Here is a 17,759-nt window from a genome sequence, read left to right as displayed (position 1 = left end):
TTCACCATTATATCTCTGCATGCATGTCCCTTATACGCCACAAAGTGGCAGTATTCTCTCATGCCGTGATATAATAGTTTCTCGGATGGTCTTCTGTAATGTCATCCTAACAGAATTAAAATTACAGACACTCTCAATAACTCCCTGATTTAATCCGGGGCACGGTATCATTTCTTCACGTAATTACATTCACCACGTGAAATTAAATATCGAGCTTGCTGTGGATTTGAAACCTACCTTTGTCTCTGGTGCCAAGATGAATAGGTTGTTCCATATTAGTTTAGCTGCAGGCGAAAAGGACACGTTTCATAGGATAAGCCATTTGCCATTAATAATGCAGTTTTTAAATGCGATTGCGGTTCTCGGGTGTCCTCTGGTATCTTGAATACAATTTTACAAGTAATACAAAATATACATGCATGGTTTAATTATGCTAGAAAACCTACAGAAACCTTAATAAAACTGCTGGGCCCAATGCTGTTCTTGTTTTAAAATGTATTTTCGCCGTATTAATCCTCTCAAAGCCCTGAAAGTCAAGGTAAATATTCTGACCAATTTTCGTAATTTTTTTTTTCCATGACCTTTTCTTCATTCATTCGTGATTCATGATTACTAGATAAGGATTTTTAATCCTTCTAGGCAGATCTCATTTGTATGTCAGGTACTAATCTTTTGAATTAATATATTTAATCAGTTTTACTTAGTATGTAATCCCATTTCTGCCACATGAGGGGGAAAAAATCATGCTTTGATCAATTCTAATAATAAAAAGTAGTAATTATGACAGGCAAAATTGAGATAGTAAGTCATAATTCTCAGATAAACAGTCACAAGAGATAAAGACATAATTATGAGAAAAATATTAAATGACAGACATTGAGATAAAGTCATTGTGACAATGAATTATGAGGCATGTTGAAATTATGACAATTAAAAAAGTGTTGACATTGTGATTTAATTTTTTTTTTTTTTAGATGTACTAATTTTGACAGTGAAAATTATGAATCAATTCTAAGATAAAAAGTGAAGATTATAAAACTGTTGACTTATGAAAATTGACTTTTTTTCTTTTCTTTTTTTTCTTTACATATGTGGCAGAAATAAGATACCATATTTTGTGCAACCACACACAGCTGAGGAAACCTTTTATATTTTAATATTAAAATATTAAAAATTATATCACTTTCATTCAAGAGCAAAACTTTTAGAGAACAATTCTAGAAATCGTGGCTTACAGTATATTGTAGTTACTGAAACTAAAGATGGAATGGGATGGTGTATTATTTCTTGTCTCAACGTATTCAAAATGCTTTGGTGCCAAAATGGCAGGGCCCAAGTATATGTTTCAGTCCACAGCTAAATTTCGATTGTCCCTTCAGCTCTGAACTAATTGTGTCCTAACTCTTGAAAAATGTGTCTGTGACCACAGTTGTTCATTTTATATCCTTGTCTCGTAGTGGACAAGCAGGTGACCTTAATACTCAATCACTGTCTTCTGGTTCTCAGATGGTCTAGATTAGGGTCTCACAAACGATTTTGAACCAAGGACCACTTCGTTTTCATTCATTTTTTCCAAAGCCCTGTCCAAAACCCAATTTACGTTAAGAAAAAAAACACACACGAATATGTTTTGCACTTGAAACGCCGCATAAACAATGTGATAGACTCTCAGATCCTCTTGTTAACCTTTAAAATGGAAGTAATGGTGGCTCTACCACTCCAAGAACAAAAATAGTGAGAGAAAATGGGAGACTCCATTAAATTATGCAGACTATTTCTTGACTGTATTATAAACCTGAGCCCTGACAGGAGAGAATGGAGAGGAAAATACAATCTGGAGCAGTCACTGTAAATCCTCCTCTTGATTCTCCCGGGTGCACCTTAGGCCAGACCCTGTCAGTCAAACCTCCTCCACAGCTGTAATCTCTGGACAACAATGAGGGGCCTGCATGTCTGATAAAACTGCTGAAACTGAGCAATCCTCATCCGCAGAACCTCCGGTGGGCCGAGAGGACAGTGAAATGGTGGGTGTTCAGAAGTTGACAGTCTCTCAAACATGTCTGTGAAATCCCTCGCAAACTGGGACAAAGATATTTGTCAATGTTGCAAAATGTTCCTGGATACAAAGTGAATTTTGAACGGTCTCTTCAAAAGTCATACCTTCTTGCATTGTTGAGAAGACAGTAATGAGGCCAGTAAGGAATGACTGCGAAAGAAAGCACACACACACAAAACTACAGTAATATTTTGAATTTATTTATTTTTTTAAATTTACAGTTTTCATATGTTAAAATTAAATTTGTTCTTGTGATGACAAAGTTGAATTTTCATCATGTTTTACTTCTGTTGTCAGTGTCACATAATGCACACACAGGTGCTGGTCATATAATTAGAATATCATCAAAAAGTTGATTTATTTCACTAATTCCATTCAAAAAGTGAAACTTGTATATTATATTCATTCATTACACACAGACTGATATATTTCAAATGTTTATTTCTTTTAATTTTGATGATTATAACTGACAACTAAGGAAAATCCCAAATTCAGTATCTCAGAAAATTAGAATATTGTGAAAACGTTCAATATTGAAGACACCTGGTGCCACACTCTAATCAGCTAATTAACTCAAAACACCTGCAAAGGCCTTTAAATGGTCTCTCAGTTTAGTTCTGTAGGCTACACAATCATGGGGAAGACTGCTGACTTGACAGTTGTCCAAAAGACGACCATTGACACGTTGCACAAGGAGGACAAGACACAAAAGGTCATTGCAAAAGAGGCTGGCTGTTCACAGAGCTCTGTGTCCAAGCACATTAATAGAGAGGCGAAGGGAAGGAAAATATGTGGTAGAAAAAAGTGTACAAGCAATAGGGATAACCGCACCCTGGAGAGGATTGTGAAACAAAAGCCATTCAAAAATGTGGGGGAGATTCACAAAGAGTGGACTGCAGCTGGAGTCAGTGCTTCAAGAACCACTACGCACAGACGTATGCAAGACATGGGTTTCAGCTGTCGCATTCCAGTTGGTCCACTGTGTTTTCTGAGGTTCAAGGTCAACGCAACCGTATACCAGGAAGTTTTAGAGCACTTCATGCTTCCTGCTGCTGACCAACTTTATGGAGATGCAGATTTCATTTTCCAACAGGACTTGGCACCTGCACACAGTGCCAAAGCAACCAGTATCTGGTTTAAGGACCATGGTATCCCTGTTCTTAATTGGCCAGCAAACTTGCCTGACCTTAACCCCATAGACAATCTATGGAGTATTGTGAAGAGGAATATGCAGACCCAACAATGCAGAAGAGCTGAAGGCCACTATCAGAGCAACCTGGGCTCTCATGACACCTGAGCAGTGCCACAAACTGATCGACTCCATGCCACGCCGCATTGCTGCAGTAATTCAGGCAAAAGGAACCCCAACTAAGTATTGAGTGCTGTACATGCTCATACTTTTCATGTTCATACTTTTCAGTTGGCCACGATTTCTAAAAATCCTTTCTTTGTATTGGTCTTAAGTAATATTTTCTTAAGAATTTGGGATTTTCCTTAGTTGTCAGTTATAATCATCAAAATTAAAAGAAATGAACATTTGAAATATATCAGTCTGTGTGTAATGAATGAATATAATATACAAGTTTAACTTTTTGAATGGAATTAGAGAAATAAATCAACTTTTTGATGATATTCTAATTATATGACCAGCACCTGTATGCTGGTTTGGTGCTCAAGAAATATTTCTATTTATTTCTATATATCTATATATTTTCTATATATTTCTATTTTTTTTCTTCATCATTTTATGCTCAAAGGAAATGCATGTACATGTTTTTACTGTCAGTTTTAATCAATTTAATAAATACTTGCTGGATAAAAAGATTAATTTCTTTAAAAAATCGTACTGACCCCAAAGTTTAGTTAGTATATATGTAAGACAAAAAAATATGCAGCCTGTATAGAGACCTAATGTGGTATTTATTGTGACAATTTTTCCAAAGGCTAAATAAAAAAAACAGGGTGTTTTAGATATTCTCAGGGGAAATGGTAGGACAAAAATATACTTTGTTCAGCTATTAAGCTCAGAAAAGGAGTTGATTGTGGACAAGGGAGGAACTTATTTTCCTTTTATTGTACTGCATAAAGCAGCAGGACAGGGCAGTCATCATAATAGGATCCCAACAAAAACACCATGAATTTTTAAACACCTAGAGGCAACAACTGTGTGACAGCGATAAAGAGAGATTTGCTGAGGGTCACAGCTGAGAGAAAGAATATCTCAGTCTTGTCAAGATTAAGACTGAGTATGTTTGATATGTCAGTCAGGGATACAGAGATTGCAGACATCGAGACAGAAGGGGACATGTACAGCTGAGTGTCATAGACATACCAGCGATAAGAGAAGCCATGCAATTAAATGACAATTCAGAGCTATCTATAAATGTCTGAGTGTAGACAGGAAAGAGTAATGGTCCCAGCAGTGAGCCCTGTGGAACTCCCACAGCGGGGCTTTTCCAGCTAACTTGGTGTGGTTCTCTTGGGAAGTGCCTTCTTGTTTGGAAAACACACACCTTACTGAAATTTACATGAATGAAAACAAGGCTGTGAGGTATAGACTTACAATCTTTACAAAGGAATGAGCTGAACAAATGTCCTAGATTACATGCATTTTTCAAAGCTCACAACTTTCAAAAGTGTTTCATGAAGTTTTTGTCTGATGAAAGTTTTTTTATTTTTATTTATTTATTTTTTAAGATATTACATCAGCTGAACAGTCGGTATGTTGTTAAACTACATTACAATCCATAGAACACACTGTACTTATATCCCTCATAGCCTTGTTTTCATTCCTATCAAATAATTAATATGAACCTGCATTAAAGGGATTTTGCTCAGAACATTTTTTTTCTTCTTATTGCTGTACTAAGTTTTTATATTGCTATTGCAGCAAAATAAAGAGTATAGGATGCACATTAGGTGCGCATATTATGTTTTATAATATTTTATCAATGAGATTCCAAAAGCATGTTCTGGCAAGATCATTTAATCAACAGGTCAACAACGCAAAATATATACAAAATAATTATGATCAATATTGTTTTATGTTGTTTAAGTAAAAATAAATAAAATGTGTATTTTTATTTTTCATTTCACGAGTTGTTAAGGGCTAAAATGTTGTGCAAAGTATGCATAATTCATGCAGTTTCTGTGTTTGTGAATGAAGGGAAATGAAGTTTTGTGGTCTGTCTCCTTAAAAAAAAAAAAAAAAAAAGAGTAGTGCTTTGTGGAAAGTTTTATTCTTCATTAACAGTATCCTACATAAACGCATTAAAAAAAAAAAAAACTGTACAATTCTACATTTAATAAAAATAAATAAATAAAAAAAAATAAATAAAAATAAATAAAACGAATTTCCGACATGATTCTGCAATCGACTCTCCCCTCTTCCCGCCAATCATCATAATTCACAGAAAGCACGAGGCAGCCGCGAGAGAAGAAGACGACACAAACAGCGATCACAACAGTTTTAATTTGCTTTAAATAATAAATATTATGGCCAATGAGTTCGTGAAGAGTAGTTTACAGAGGAAAATGTATCGTTTTGGTAAGTTGATAAGCACAAAATATGCTAACTGACCACCATTACAGGTGTTAAAATAACAAGCTAGTTTCATACAATACTGATTTTGACAATTGTACTGTAGATGAAACAGTCTATTATCTTTCTTTTTTTTTTTTTTTTGCATTTCATCCTAAAAAGGATGAATACTTGTGCATGTAGTAGCAATAAAATGAGTATTGATGTTAATATTGCCTGGTAAGATCTTGAAGTGAGCAGGCCATGTCTTATAAATGCAGGTCAGGTTTTATGGCAACCCCATCCATTTTGAGAGGAAGAGTTATTCAGTTCACGGATGTTTTATTGATGTCGAGCCACCCAACTAAGCCTGAAGATACTTCACATAGGCAAAAGAAGATTCATTGCTCCGGAATAAAAGACTGAATCTCAAGACCTGTGCTGAGGTAAGGCTGTATCATCCTCGCACAACGCAACATTTACAGCTGCTGAAGTGGATCTGAACCCTCTTGTTTGTCTCGACAGATATAAAGCTCTCGAGAAAAAGATTGCAAAGCCTTGAGTTTTTTATTTCTTATTTCTGCAAGGCTTTATAGCCTTGAGAGAGGGAGAGAGAGATAGAGAGAGAGAGATGACCAGTAGTTTTTGAAGTTGATGTATTTGTTGAGTGTTGTTTTGAGTGATGCAGCTTTTGCTGACTGTATTAATACTTTTTGGCATTTTAAATTGATTTTGATTAACTGCTGAGTCTGCTGGTGCTGAAGTCTTGATTGCGACTGGTTCGTGCACATAGATGTTGATTAATATTTTGTAATGCATGTTATCACAATATCACTTTGTCATGTTCTTTTCTAATTGTTACAAAAGTAAAATTAACTTCAAACAGCCATACAGTGACCTATAGAAAAGCAACCAGACAGTGGTCAAGCAAATCTGATAAAATTGACAAATTGACCAAAAGCTGAAAAGGGCTACTGCCAAAAATGGTATGTAAATATATAATATGTGCATATTTAATAACCTTCCTGAGTGCAGATGTGGATTGACTGAAAGAACAGTAGTGGAGACTGGTGTTGGTTTGGCACAGGGTTATTTTCTGGTTTTTAATTGGGTGCTGTCACAAAAATGTGACTTTTTGCTCTCTTGATCCACACTCTGTGATTCTATCAATACATTAGAAAATTAAAACCTGTCAAGCTGAAGACAGTTTGTCAAATTTGCTATGTCAAAACAAAAATGAACCCCATTCGGCAAAAAATATTAGATAATGTGAGATTTAAAATATGGCAATGTTTGTTAGAGATAGAAAACAGTGATATGTGTTTTTGACATTCACATTAGCACAGTATTTACTTGCGCAATTAATTAAATTAAAAAGATTGTTACAATTGTATTTCATAAATGTAGGGTAAACGTACCTATTAAGCTCACCAAAATCTACATTGAGACATTTTTAGTGCATAAGATATTGGTTTCAGTACAAAAAGTTATGTTAAAATAAAATCTCTCACACAAAAGATATACAGTACATCATTAAATTCAAAAAGTCTGGCTGTGCTTAATGGGTACATTTTTTTTACTCTTTAAGCACACCCCTGTTCCCATTAAGCTCACATCATGTTTTATTAAAAATTCTTGTTTATTTTCTTGTTACAGTGAGGAAAATAAGTATTTGAACACCCTGCTATTTTGCAAGTTCTCCCACTTAGAAATCATGGAGGGGTCTGAAATTGTCATCGTAGGTGCATGTCCACTGTGAGAGACATAATCTAAAAAAAAAAATCCAGAAATCACAATGTATGATTTTTTAACTATTTATTTGTATGATACAGCTGCAAATAAGTATTTGAACACCTGAGAAAATCAATGTTAATATTTGGTACAGTAGCCTTTGTTTGCAATTACAGAGGTCAAACGTTTCCTGTAGTTTTTCACCAGGTTTGCACACACTGCAGGAGGGATTTTGGCCCACTCCTCCACACAGATCTTCTCTAGATCAGTCAGGTTTCTGGCCTGTCGCTGAGAAACACGGAGTTTGAGCTCCTCCAAAGATTCTCTATTGGGTTTAGGTCTGGAGACTGGCTAGGCCACGCCAGAACCTTGATATGCTTCTTACAGAGCCACTCCTTGGTTATCCTGGCTGTGTGCTTGGTCATTGTCATGTTGGAAGACCCAGCCTCGACCCATCTTCAATGCTCTAACTGAGGGAAGGAGGTTGTTCCCCAAAATCTCGCAATACATGGCCCCGGTCATCCTCTCCTTAATACAGTGCAGTCGCCCTGTCCCATGTGCAGAAAAACACCCCAAAGCATGATGCTACCACCCCATGCTTCACAGTAGGGATGGTGTTCTTGGGATGGTACTCATCATTCTTCTTCCTCCAAACACGTTTAGTGGAATTATGACCAAAAGTTCTATTTTGGTCTCATCTGACCACATGACTTTCTCCCATGACTCCTCTGGATCATCCAAATGGTCATTGGCAAACTTAAGTCAGGCCTGGTTTAAGCAGGGGAACCTTCCGTGCCATGCATGATTTCAAACCATGACGTCTTAGTGTATTACCAACAGTAACCTTGGAAACGGTGGTCCCAGCTCTTTTCAGGTCATTGACCAGCTCCTCCCGTGTAGTTCTGGGCTGATTTCTCACCTTTCTTAGGATCATTGAGACCCCACGAGGTGAGATCTTGCATGGAGCCCCAGTCCGAGGGAGATTGACAGTCATGTTTAGCTTCTTCCATTTTCTAATGATTGCTCCAACAGTGGACCTTTTTCACCAAGCTGCTTGGCAATTTCCCGTAGCCCTTTCCAGCCTTGTGGAGGTGTACAATTTTGTCTCTAGTGTCTTTGGACAGCTCTTTGGTTTTGGCCATGTTAGTAGTTGGATTCTTACTGATTGTATGGGGTGGACAGGTGTCTTTATGCAGCTAACGACCTCAAACAGGTGCATCTAATTTAGGATAATAAATGGAGTGGAGGTGGACATTTTAAAGGCAGACTAACAGGTCTTTGAGGGTCAGAATTCTAGCTGATAGACAGGTGTTCAAATACTTATTTGCAGCTGTATCACACAAATAAATAGTTAAAAAATCATACATTGTGATTTCTGGATTTTTTTTTTTTAGATTATGTCTCTCACAGTGGACAATTTCAGACCCCTCCATGATTTCTAAGTGGGAGAACTTGCAAAATAGCAGGGTGTTCAAATACTTATTTTCCTCACTGTAATTCTTAAAATTTTTAAAGAATAATTGTAAAAAGGTACAAAGTCAATTATTATCCTCATTATGAAACCTCTTGTTAAATGGATGTCAACTTATCTATATTCTCTTAAGGCTGGAATACACTTCACAGATTTACAGTCTGGAGAAGTGGATGTTAGTTCCCAAAGATCAGAGCCAGTCTGCAGATTTGAGTTGACAGAATCCATATAAAATCAATTAACTTAAAGTGACAACCATCAGTTAATATTTAAAATTTATGAAGTATTTATATAGACGTTCGATGTGGAAGAGCTTAAAGAGAGAACACTGCGCATAATTGGAGCAGCAACAAGTTTTTATAAATTGCATGTAATATTTATTAAAATGACAGGATTTTGCTAAGTAAGTAGTCTTGGTCATGTATTAGGTTCATACATATTTTAATATGAACAACTATTATTAACAGTATCTATGAAATTATACTTTTTCTTACTGATGTCACACTGAAGCTGTGAGATTTTCATAGTAGTACACCCTTTAAGCTCACCTTAAAATAATATGAAATCTTTCAAAATTACAGCACTGTAAAATGACAGACCAGCAATAAACTGTCAATTTATAGCATTATGTATGTAAAACACAAGCCAGCAATGCCTGTGAAGTAATATGTTAGCGTAGCACACAATCTTATACAGCTAGTCAGCTAACTGTTGCTAAAACTATCTTTTGGATCTAATGTAATTATTTCCCACATCCAAGTTCCAGGTTATAATATGCAGAAGTCTGAACATTAATCTCTTAATTTTACAATAAGTAGTGAAACTTACCAAAAATAAAGGCTTAAACATCTAAAAAAAAAAAAAAAAAAACCCCCGCACATTTAAGGGGCTCCTCTTTTGGTGACAGCTTTCAAAATGGCCTCCAGACAGTGTGAACATATGGAGACCCATATCTCAGTGTGCAATAATCCGTTTGACTTCAAATTATAGGAGGTACAGTGGTGTGAAAAAGTGTTGGCCCCCTTCCTGATTTTTAATTTTTTTTCATATTTGTCACACTTAAAAAATTCAGAACATCAAACAAATTTTAATATTACACAAAGATAATGCAAGTAAATACAAAATGCAGTTTTTAAATGATGATTTCATTTATTAAGGGAAAAAAGCTGTCTAAACCTACCTGGCCCTACGTGAAAAATAAATTGCCCCCTCCTATTAAATCATGAAAGGACTGTGATTAACCACATTATTTTAGAAAGCTGAGTTAAATTTACTGCCAGACCTGTTGAATCAAGAAATCACTTAAATAGAACCTGTCTGACAAAGTGAAGCATGTTTAAAGAGCAACACATCATTCCGCGAACTTAAGAAATTCATAAACAGATGAGAAACAAAATAGTTTACATGTATCAGTCTGGAAAGGGTTATAAAGCCATTTCTAAGGCTTTGGGACTCCAGCGAACCACGGTCAGAGCCATTATCCACAAATGGAGAAAACTTGGAACAGTGGTGAACCTTCCCAGGAGTGGCCGGCCTACCAAAATTACTCCAAGAGCACAAAGACGACTCATCCAGGAGGTCATAAAAGAACCCAGAACAACATCTAAAGTACTGCAGGCCTCACTTGCCTCAATTAAGGTCAGTGTTCATGATTCAACAATAAGAAAGAGACTGGGCAAAAACAGCATCCATGGGAGAGTTCCAAAGCAAAAGCCATTGCTGACCAAAAAGAACACAAAGGCTCGTCTCACATTTGCCAACAAATATCTTGATTATCCCCATGACTTTTGGGCAAATATTCTGTGGACTGATTAGACAAAAGTTGAACTTTTTAGGAAGGTGTGTGTCCCGTTACATCTGGCATAAAACCAACACAGCATTTCATAAAAAGAACATCATACCAGCAGTCAAACATGGTGGTGGTATTGTGATGGTCTGAGGCTGCTTTGCAGCTTCAGAACCTGGATGACTTGCCATAATTGATGGAACCATGAATTCTGCACTCTATCAGAAAATCCTGAAGGAGAATGTCCGGCCATCTGTTCATGACCTCAAGCTGAAGCGAACTTGGGTTCAGCAGCAGGACAATGATTCCAAATACACCAACAAGTCCACCTCTGAATGGCTGAAGAAAAACAAAATGATGGTTTTGGAGTGGCCAAGTCAAAGTCCTGACCTGAATCTAATTGAAATGCTGTGGCATGACCTTAAAAAGGCGGTTCATGCTCGAAAACCCTCCAATGTGGCTGAATTACAACAATTCTGCAAAGAAGAGTGGGCCAAAATTCCTCCACAGCGCTGTAACATACTCTGCAAGTTATCTCAAACGCTTGATTGCAGTTGTTGCTGCTAAAGGTGGCACAACCAGTTATTAGATTTAGGGGGCAAGCACTTTTTCACACAGGGCCATGTGGATTTTGTTTTCCCTTCATAATAAAAAACTTAATTTAAAAACTGCATGTGTTTACTTGTGTTATCTTTGATTAATATTTAAATTTGTTTGATGATCTGAAACATTAAAGTGTGACAAACATACAAAAAAATAAAAAATCAGGAAGGGGGCCAACTCTTTTTCACACCACTGTATATAGTAACAAACATATCAATTGGTTAAGACATCAAGTAGGATAATAAATTATTTTTTCTTTTTATAATCTGATCTCAAAAATGGAAGTGTGCTTAATGGGTACGTGAGCTTAATAGGTACGTTTACCCTATATTTATTTCTAGAAATGTGTTAATTTGGTTTTAAAAAATCTTTTCTGTTTGCTTTTCTCTAAGAAATAAAGACTTAACATTGCAACTGCCAGCAATCCCTGTTTTGGTGTTGGTTAGCTCGACAGCTATAACATATTTTGCTTTATAAAATAAAATATGGCAAAAGATGTTCTACATTTCAGTGTGTCTGTTTTAAAGCAATTGTTAGGGTTAGCTTAAAAATACAAATAAATACATAATAAAATTGGTATCAAAATGTTTAAATAATAAAATTATTCTAGTTCCATACACATTACAGGTTTCTAGTTCCAAACCTGTGCTGTGAATGAAATGAGTATTTTGTGTGTGTGTGTGTGTGTGTGTGTGTGAGAGAGAGAGAGAGAGAAAGAAAAGAAAAGAAAAGACACAAAAGAAGTTTTGCTGAACTCTTGCTGAAGACATTACTCTTTTCAATACAATGAAACTGAATGGTGGAAAGGGCTGTCATGCTTCAGAAATGACAAAACATAAAAAAGCTCCTTAAAAGTAGTCAATATGACTTGTGTGGTACATTCCAAGTCTTTTGAAATCAGATGCAGTGTTATTTTAGTATTATTTACTAAACTATAGTATTTATTCATATTTAGAAGTAGCTGTTGTTTTTAGTACTTTTTTTCATTTTGTTTTTTATTTTTACTAGATTTTTAAAATATACTTTTTATTTTAATAATTTTAATATTTACATTTTATTTTTATTTATTTATTTTAAACACAGTTATAACACTTATTTACCAAGGCAACATTTCTCATTTGCATTACATTTTATTTATTTATTTATTTATTCTTTTAAATAATGTATCTTTTTAACAATTTTAGTTAACAAAAACAACACTGGTCAGATAATATCTTTTACTGTATGTGTGAGAAACAGATTGAAATTCAGTTATTCCTTGATAATTACAGTATATCTGCCACAGTACTCATATCTCATTCACGTATAATCAAATCTAACACTTCAAGATGTGTCAAACCAGGCTTGACACCAATGACTCCAAACATAATTGAACCAAATGAGACTCAGTTGAACCAGTTGAAATTTAAATATAAGCATATTTTAATCAGATTTGAGAGTTCCAGAGAAAGGAAATATAGTTGTTATTCACATAAAGCTATTGTGTGGGTGTTGTGTTTGAATGAAAGTCCTATGGACAAACATTTATCCCGCTTATTTGAAGATAACCCTAGTTGCCATTCACTTTCATTGTATGGAAAAGTGCACTGTTAACATACTAGCTAACATTTCCTTTTGTGTTGCAGAGAAGAAAGAGAATCACACACATGAGGGTGAATAATTGATGACAGAATTTTCATTTTGTCTGAACTATTTCTTTACGTGTTTATTTGTACTTTTGTAGGGTTATCGTAATATTTGTTCATCCAGAGAAGAAAGAAAATTGTGCCAACCAATTCTGCTCTCCCCTACAGATATTGCCTTAAAAATGTTTGCCATCTGTTTACAGTAGTCGATCATAACAAAACATTCAAAAGAGCGCAAACACAGCTCTGTAAGTCCCATCACCATCATTTCACTCAGACCAGAATGATGATGGTTTCTTTGTTGGTGTCTTCTCTTTTGAACCGTGTTGTTTTGTTGGACAGTTCTGCTCTGCTGCTTTGTGGAAGTCTTGACTGCTGGGGCCAGGTTTGTGTGTGCGTTTCGTCGTATATATGTGTGCCCGAGGGGGGCAGGGCTGGCCTCTGCATCTTTCTCTTGCTCTGTACGGGCCTCAGATGGGTGATTCATACTGGTTCCTCGCTGGTAACAGGAGGGACATCCAGCTCTTTATTACCCTCATCCGTCACCATCAGTTCATCAATCCAAAGACCGGCGGCTCTGACCAGTGGCTGCTCTTCCCGAGTCCCTCGTCGCCTCTTTCTGCGATGAATGGGAAATTTACGCTGTCTCAGATGCACGCGAACATGGAGGCAGCGGCCCGTCAGCCTCGAGACGGTGTCAGGGATGAAGTCCCTTGAGATTTGAGTGTGAAGATGCTGCTTGTTTCTTGCCGTCGCTTTTTTTTTTATTGCGCCTGCTTCCTCTAACATCAGTTCTTTACTGTTGGGTTTAGTTGTAGAAGTATCACTGTTGCCAAATATTGCAAAACTCAGTTATGTTGGGAATGTGACTACCATTCACTACTGTTCAAAAGCTTGGGATCGGTAAGAAAACATGTATAATGTTACGAAAGATTTCCTATGTCAGTTAAATGCTGTTCTTTTGAACTTTCTATTTATCAAAATATCCTAAAAAAGTATGGTTTCCACAAAAATATGAAGCAGCACAACTGTTTTCAACACCGATGATAATAATAATAAAAATGTTTTTTTGAGCATCAAATCAGCATGTTAGAATGATTTCTGAAGGATCATGTGACACTAAAGACTGGAGAAATGATGCTGAAAATTCAGCGCTGCATCACAGGAATAAATTATTTTAAAATATATTCAAATAGAAAACTGTCATTTTATATTTTATTTTTTTATTTATTATTTCTTTTATTTTTATACAGGGACAATGCACAACAAAACTGTTGTGCCAGAGTTAGCTATAAAGCTAATTTGCATCTGCAGTCCCTGGGCAGGATGTTGTTACAAAATTACCAAGTTCAATCAAAACAATACAATACAATACAATACATACAACACATACAATATCACATCATACTCCATTAAATAAAAAATCAACTCAATGATCACATATTTGATTTTCCTTAAGCCATACTTTAAGCGTAATTTTAAACATACTAAATGTTGCACACGCTCTAATATAAACAGGTATTAAATTCCATCTTTCTGCTGCTCTAACTGAAAAAACTGATTGTCCAAAAACAGTTTTCTTAAATTTAGTTGAACAATCACCTCTAACTGATGACCTAGTCTGCCTGATATTGTCCTTACAGAAAGTCACACATTGTTTAAGAGGCGGTGGTGCAAAATCATGAAATAATTTATACATCAAACACACATCAGCAAAAAATAAAAAATTATCAAACGTCAATAATTTATAATTTTTAATAATATTGCAGTGATGATAACTCCTTGGCTTTTTAGCTAAAATTTTCACAGCTCGTTTATAGATAGTATATAATGGTTTTAACGTAGTTATACTTGTATGGGACCAACTTGTAGCACAATAAGATAAATGAGGGAGGATCATTGTATGCATAAAGAGTTTAGCAGCAGCCACAGGTAATTGGTGCCTAATGTTTCTGAAGATCATCAAACTTGCTCTATTACTTTTAGACACCTTTTTAATATGTTTTTTAAAATTTAAATTGGAATCCATAATCATACCCAAATATTTAAAATGCTCAACAATATTTATTACCTCTCCTTTAACTAAAATATCTGGACAACACTCATCAACTTTCCTGATCGAAAAATACATTCCCACAGTTTTACTCGTATTAAGAGTGAGGCAAGAATGACATAGCCAATCTGAGACTTTGTTCAATGCAGCAGTAAGTTTGATAGCAGCTTGTTCTTTTGTTTTAGCATAAGTATAAACAACTGTATCATCTGCATACATCTGAACCTGGACCTCTGGACAAACTGTAGGCAGATCATTAATGTATAAGCTGAACAAAATTGGTCCAAGAACCGACCCTTGTGGGGACTCCAATATTACAATCAAGAAATGGTGAGCATACATCATTAATTCTTGTACATTGTTTTCTTAAACTTAAGTATGACTCCATCCATGTTAATGTATTAGTAGAAAAATTTAATCTTGATAATTTAGACAAAATAACACTATGATTAACGGTATCAAAAGCCTTTTTAAAATCAAGGAAGATAGCACCAACAACACCTCCCCTATCAAGACTGGATTTAATTTGTTCAACAAAATAACAGTTTGCTGTCTCCATAGAGTGATGTGCCCTAAATCCAAACTGCATAGGATGTAATGGAAAATGACGAAGATTTAAATGCTCTACTAACTGATTACAAACAACCTTCTCAATTACTTTAGAAACAACTGGTAAAATACTAATAGGTCTATAGTTAGTTACATTAGCAGGATCACCAGTCTTAAATATAGGTGCTATTACTGCTGACTTCCAGGCACTTGGAAAATAACACTGCTCTATTGACAAATTAACCAAATGAGTAATAGGTGTACTAAGAACATTTGCATACTTTTTAACTAATACAGAATCACAATCAAAAACATCCTTGGCCCTAGAACTCTTAAGTTGGCTTAAAATTTTTATTAAATAGGACTCAGATACTTCAGAAATATTAAAAACAGGAAAATCATGATTTGGTAATATAATATCCTTGCTTCTCACACTAAATCCTTGTGTTAAATCTTGGACTGAATCTATAAAAAAAAAATTATTAAATACACTGGCAATTTGATGTTTATCTTGAATTAAACTTCCATGAACTTGTAATTCAATGCCTTTATAATCTTTATTATTTTTCTTTCGTACTCTATTAATATTCTCCCATACTTCTCTACTATTCCCCTTAGCATCATTTATAAGGTCAATAAAAAATTTTGCTTTTGCTTTTCTCAATTCCTTTACAACTTTATTACGTAAGTGTTGAAATGTCCTTCTATCGTGAGCTAACCCTGATTTAAGCGCTATTTTTAAAGCATGGTCCCTCTGCATCATTAACTTCCATAATTGTTCATTTAGCCAAGGCAAATTCTGCTTCTTTCTGGAAAAAGTGACATTTTTACTAAATTCACCCTTAATCTTGTTAATTGTTACCATTAAACACTCAGAGGCAACTTCTAAATTATCAGTAGACAGAATCTCATTCCAATCTAGTTTTTTAAATTCCTCTTCAAATTCATGTTTAAGTCTTTTCTGTATAATATTTAGCACATTTTCTTTGTCTTGTTGATATAAAAACCTACGTTTTGTTAATTTTCTTACCACTAATATAAGATTATGATGGCCCTGTTAATAAATTTATTGACTTAGGTTTTCTTTCTGGTTTGTTGCTAAATATTAAATCAATTTGAGTTTCAGATGATGAGGTGATTCTAGTAGGGCCCTGAATTAACTGTACTAGGTCAAAATGACTTACTATCTCCTGAAGCTTTTTCCTATTTGACTTCTCATTCCAATTTATATTAAAATCTCCAACCAAAATTAACTCTCTATTTCGATCAAAACCCTTCATAAGATTTCTCAGATGATCATAGAACATACTATTTGATGAAGGAGGTCTATATATGCCCACAACAGTAAATGTCATACATGGAGATAAAACAATTGTTACAGCAATATATTCTATATCCACTAATGTATTAAATTAAATTTCCTTACATTTAATGCAGTCCTTCACGTACATAAGCAGCCACCACCTTTCCCAAATTGTTGATCCTTTCTGAAGACTTTATATCTCGGGACCAGATATGCAGTGTTTGGTGATGACTCTGTCAGCCATGTTTCTGACAAGCATAGCAAATCAAAGTTCGAATTTATAAGTAGCTGTTCCAGTTGTTCAGTTTTTGAGGCAACGCTTCTGATGTTTAAATGCCCCATAAGTAATCCTTTGGGCTTTGAACGCGAATCCCATAAAAGTTTCTCATGATTTACTGTTTTAAACAGATGAAAATCCTTTGTCTCATTATGTGCTCGCAGTTTGAAAGTACCTTGTAGTCTGTTAACTCCAAAAGGCCGTGCATCGTCTTTATTAAAATTAGTTCCTGGATTTTGATGAACGTCACTCGCCAGAAGAAGGATGATGGCTAAATAGCTGATTGTTCTCCGAAACAATTGAGATGGTTTTCTTCTCTCGATAGATCGCAAATGCTTTGTTGGAAAAGCCACTTTTCCATCATTTAATATAATGGAGAAAGAAGTGAATTGGCTGCATAAATCAAAGGTAGTAACAACAACTTGCGTGTCTGTCCACCGCTGATGTATATTTGTTTCCCAACAGCAGCGTAATGATAGAAACAAAAGGATAGCAATATAGCCAATAACAATGATTTTCTTTGTCCTCTCAGCAGTATTTTGGCTTTGATTGACTCTAGTTTTATAATCAAAATAATCAATTTTTAGTTTAGAATTGGCAGCGTTTACACCTGCAGCTCCTGCCCTGCCGTCAGCGTGCGCCGCCATTTTCCATTCCATATTGTGTATATCTGATACCTGCAATATATTATATTGTAATATTATTTCACAATAGTTCCTTTTTGTTTGATTTTATTACTTTTTTAAATTAAATTAATGCAGCCTTGGTGAGCATAAAAGACGTCC

General features: G+C 35.2%; 1 long non-coding RNA gene across 2 annotated transcripts in view; it reads left to right on the top strand.

The window, feature by feature from the left end:
- Positions 1-5,426: 5,426 nt before the first annotated feature.
- The window catches only part of LOC131534877 (uncharacterized), a 54,283-nt gene continuing 41,950 nt past the window's right edge, over positions 5,427-17,759 (top strand). For both annotated transcript variants that reach the window (XR_009269446.1, XR_009269447.1), the window contains exons 1-2: positions 5,427-5,603; positions 5,858-6,022. This is a non-coding gene — a long non-coding RNA (uncharacterized LOC131534877). The remainder of the gene's footprint in view (positions 5,604-5,857; positions 6,023-17,759) is intronic.

Source organism: Onychostoma macrolepis, chromosome 25, assembly GCF_012432095.1.
Source record: "Onychostoma macrolepis isolate SWU-2019 chromosome 25, ASM1243209v1, whole genome shotgun sequence".
Taxonomy (NCBI): domain Eukaryota; kingdom Metazoa; phylum Chordata; class Actinopteri; order Cypriniformes; family Cyprinidae; genus Onychostoma; species Onychostoma macrolepis.
This window is presented reverse-complemented; position numbering and strand designations above follow the sequence as displayed.